This window comes from Prenolepis imparis, unplaced genomic scaffold (genome assembly GCF_030444845.1).
Source record: "Prenolepis imparis isolate NDT839.2.m4 unplaced genomic scaffold, iyPreImpa1.0 SCAF_7, whole genome shotgun sequence".
In the NCBI taxonomy this organism is placed as follows: domain Eukaryota; kingdom Metazoa; phylum Arthropoda; class Insecta; order Hymenoptera; family Formicidae; genus Prenolepis; species Prenolepis imparis.
Genome location: NW_028141165.1, coordinates 5,628,436 through 5,632,933, shown reverse-complemented (window position 1 = coordinate 5,632,933; position 4,498 = coordinate 5,628,436). Strand labels below are relative to the sequence as shown.

At 27.8% G+C, this 4,498-nt stretch overlaps 1 protein-coding gene across 2 annotated transcripts in view; it reads left to right on the top strand.

Annotated features, from left to right (window-relative positions):
• Nucleotides 1-4,498, top strand: part of LOC145939053 (phytanoyl-CoA dioxygenase, peroxisomal-like) — a 38,181-nt gene that overhangs the window by 2,292 nt on the left and 31,391 nt on the right. The window contains exon 1 of one of the 2 annotated variants that reach the window (XM_083043105.1): nt 1,377-1,673. The exons of the other annotated variant lie outside the window; for it this stretch is intronic. The gene's annotated coding sequence lies outside the window, so the exon portion shown is untranslated. Of the gene's footprint in view, nt 1-1,376; nt 1,674-4,498 lie in introns of those variants that run through there. 2 annotated transcript variants of the gene reach the window in all.

Below are 4,498 nucleotides of genomic sequence, written 5' to 3'. Positions count from 1 at the left end.
GTAATCGACCGATCTCGTAGTAAGAACGTACCTGGAAACACGTTTCGAGAACAGGAATGTCGAAGGTGGGATCGCGTCCAGCTTCGTTTGAATGTCAAACAACGAGGTGGCCTTGAGACATTTCTTTCGAGATGCTGAAGCTGCTAGAATGAGGTACTTTCTTCATTTACGAGATTTGTTTCGAAGGATGATATTTGAACGCATTATAAATACAAAATAGTCTTGATAAAAAATGCTGAGTGAAAATTAATAAATGTTATATAGGGCAATTTCAAATTATATATTTTTAATGATGACTTATCTTAATTATTTATTAATTCGATTTGCTTAATCACATCGTATCGCGTGATATTAGAATGCCCATATATCTTCGAAATTTTGTTTGGTCATTAACGGAATGCACTCTTTTAAATAGAATCAGTGTATTATTACTGAAAAACAGTTAAATAGTTACATTTTCAATTCTAAGTATAAGCACTGCAAATTAATGAAATTTCACTTAAACAAATTAGTTAGTAGTCGTTTCAATCACAGTAATATTTTAAAATACATCTCATCATATTGTATATAAGCAGATAGATTTATAGCAATATATTTTGTTAAAAAATATCTGAGTTTGACCAAGAATCTTGTTTATTTTTTATAGATTTATCACATTAAGAATAAAAAAAAAATAATATGTACATAATTCTGAAGTAGTAGTTTTTCTCTCAAAAAATAGAAATAAATAAATAGAAAAAGCTTTAAAAGCTACTTGAAAATATGATTATTACTGATTTTTCAGTGAAATCATATTCATACTCAATGAAATATAAAATAGCTTTATGTAATGAGTTTCATTAATATTCAATGAAAACAAATATGAATGAAACTCATTACATAAATCTTGTGTCTGTTTTAATAGATGACATCTTCACTGATTCAGTTTAAGAGAGGCAGACACGAAACGGGATACATAAACCTCGCGAAATATGCGTTTTAACACGTTATGTATTTTAATATTTTAATATTTATTATTATCAAAATATTCATTATTATTATCCGTATTTTATACGGATAATTTTTAAAATATCTCGCGTATCTCGCGCGATTTCGATAATCGATATTTATCGCGAACAGTCGATATAAAGTCGTCTATAAATTTCGATATATATCTCGACATATAATTATTATCAATTTTAATTCGTATTTTTATTTAATTCATTTACGTTACAATAAGAGTAACAGTAATTGTCTTCAAATGCCAACGCATATTATTTACCATTGAAAAAGCGAAAAGTGCAGCACGGAGTGACAAGGTGTAGCGTCACCGTGAAGTTGGCGCATTTTCGAATTCTCTCTCTGCCGCCCGCCATTCATCGCCACTGCACTAGACGCGAGACGTTGTGGGAACCGAAGCTCAAGAGAACCAAAGCTTTGTTCGATTGTATTCTCTCCTTTTTCGCGTTATTTTTACCCTAAAAACGTAATAAAGTGCGCACCGCGTAATTTAAGACCGAAAGTGTGATGAAGAATGTCGCGGAATCGTCGGTATTTCAATGATTGATACGCGTCGTAACTAACCTTGCTTTGGCGGAAAAGTGCGGAAAACACCGCGAACGAGCAACAAGGAAGGCGAGAGAAAGGAAGAAGGAAAGAAAGGCTAGATAGATTCGTGCGACACAGCAGCATGAGTGAGTAATTAATTATTTGTATTTCATTTGTTATTCGTACGCAAAATTAATCTCGCGCGTTTATATCCAAGATATAAAATATTTCTGAGATTTAATATACTTTTTGCGTACGCAACGCCTTAACAAGATTATATTTTTAATATATTTAACAAATAATGCATAAATAAGCGGTAAGTAGCTTATGTTTGAATTTGCATTGGACAATGAATATTGCATATTTGTGCTTTCTACTCACCATGAATGTCGAACAATCGTTTGATACTGAGCTTAAATGACGAGCCAAAAGCGGTGATTTGCTCGGATAAAGCCTGTCGATGTCCGCCAACCGATTCAGATGGTCGGTCCAAGCTTTCTCAGCGTCGAATGGTTTCGCTGTAATTTTGTTGATTGTAGAAATGAAAGCAGAAAGTTGTCTATTTACAACTTTATTTATTTTTCGACGAACGCGTTGCGAATACTTTTTTTGCAATATATAGATAAATACTCTTCTTAAATATTTTCCTTTTAAATGATTTATTTTAAATAATTATATATATGAAAACACAAAATCTCTGAATAAATTTAGTTTTATATGTATAACTATCAAAGTAATTATTTTATAAAACTTTTAAATTGCTCTTAATTTTTTTATATTTAAATTTATGCATTCGCTACGTTTCGTTTAGAATAGGAAATATAATCCATCGACAATGTCGAAAATATACGAAACAATTATTTGATTTTTCAGCATACGGGTATTATATTTGATATATTGATATATTGATACGTTGATTCTAAGTGGACATAACGAAAAATGTATCTTAGACCTCTCGTTGTTTATAAGAATGACAAGCGCACAAAGGAATAATGCTTAAATTAATTTTATGAACTTATTAAAATAAGTTAAATTTAATTAGATATTAATAACAATGGCTATAATGATAATTAATAAGAATTAGTGATAATAGTGATAATAACAATAACTAAATTTTTTATCAAATATCGGAAAGTGTTATGCAAACATTATTGATTTTCTTTTTTAACTAAAAAAGGAGAAAACAGTGTATATGTTTTTAATTCAAAGATGTCTTCTAAATCGCTCGCGTTTCTTTTTATTTTTAATATATTTTGTTGAGCGCAAAAAGGAACTATTACATAATACATAGAGTAAAAAATATTTTATTGTATATATATTAAACTATAAATATAGTGATAATAACAATAACTATAATAATAATTGGGTAAAACAAAGTTTTTACATATCAAAGCAATTATAATATTCGCTCAATCTGATTGAAATTATAATTGCTTTGATATCTAAAAACTTGTATTTTGCCCAATTATTATTATAGTTATTGTTATTATCACTATATTTATAGTTTAATATATATACAATAAAATATTTTTTACTCTATGTATTATATAATAGTTCTTTTTTGCGCTCAACAAAATATATTAAAAATAAAAAGAAACGCGAGCGATTTAGAAGACATCTTTGAATTAAAAACATATACACTGTTTTCTCCTTTTTTAGTTAAAAAAGAAAATCAATAATGTTTGCATAACACTTTCCGATATTTGATAAAAAATTTAATATGAAGTCTTACATAATTATTCAGTGACTAATTTGCAATCAATCTTTCTAATGGTTAAGTATCTCTTGAGGTTTACATTAGTTTCTAATAACATATTAATTGAATTTGTTTTATATGGTCTAAAATTTGCCGAATTGATCCTTGCTTTGCTCTCCATTTTCTCTTTTTTTTTTTTAGTATTTTAGCGCACAAGAAGTTTTGTTCTTAATCACTTTCGCAATAGTATTCGCTTTCGTAATAATCTTTACGAAGCATATAAATATACATACATATAGATCATGCATAAAACGCAGCATGCGTTATTAATACATTTTATGAAACGAATGAGGGGGGTGGGGGAGACTTTTTAACAAGCTACATACACAGAATTTTCTCTTAGAATTTACCTTGAAAATCATGGTAATCGTGGGACAATATGGTATAAAAAGAATTTTATGAGAATTTCTCTGATTAATATTTATCACAATAAAAATAATATCTATCACAATAAAATATAAAATATGTTTGATAAATTTTACTATGCAGTTTAGTAAAATTAATCAAACATATTTTATATTTTATTGTGATAGATATTATTATTTTTATTGTAATAAATATTAATCAGAGAAATTCTCATAAAATTCTTTTCGTACCATATTGTCTTACGATTACCATGATTTTCAGGATAAATTCTAAGAGAAAATTCTCTCAGTGTATATATTATATAATATATTAAATAATAAATCTCTTTCCCTTTCTAAAAAGAGGCATGTTAAGTCGATTCTCGAAAGTCTCGAAGTATTGTTGCCTCTTTTCTGCGATGCTAATTAACTGTCTCAATACGCGTTGTACGGTTGTGTATTATATTCATAGCATTGAAATATTATAACATATATTATTTAAAACATATATTAAAACACATTATTTTTTATTTTATTTTATTTTAGACAAACTATCAAACTGCTAACCCTCGCTATGACAACGCACAACGCGTATCGAGACAGTTAATCAACATCGCGGAAAAGAGGCAACAAAACAATACTTGCGAGAATCGACTTAATATGCCTTTTTTAGAAAAATTAGAACAACACAAGCGCGCGCCATTTGATTTTATGCAAAAAAGAATGATATATTTATATAAAGTTTGTTTAAACTTGATTAATATTTTTTGACAGAAATCAGCTGATTAAAGCATTAATTTGCTAATTAAATTTTAAAATAAAAATATATTATAAAAATTAAAATAATAATGTTATAAATAACATGTTATAA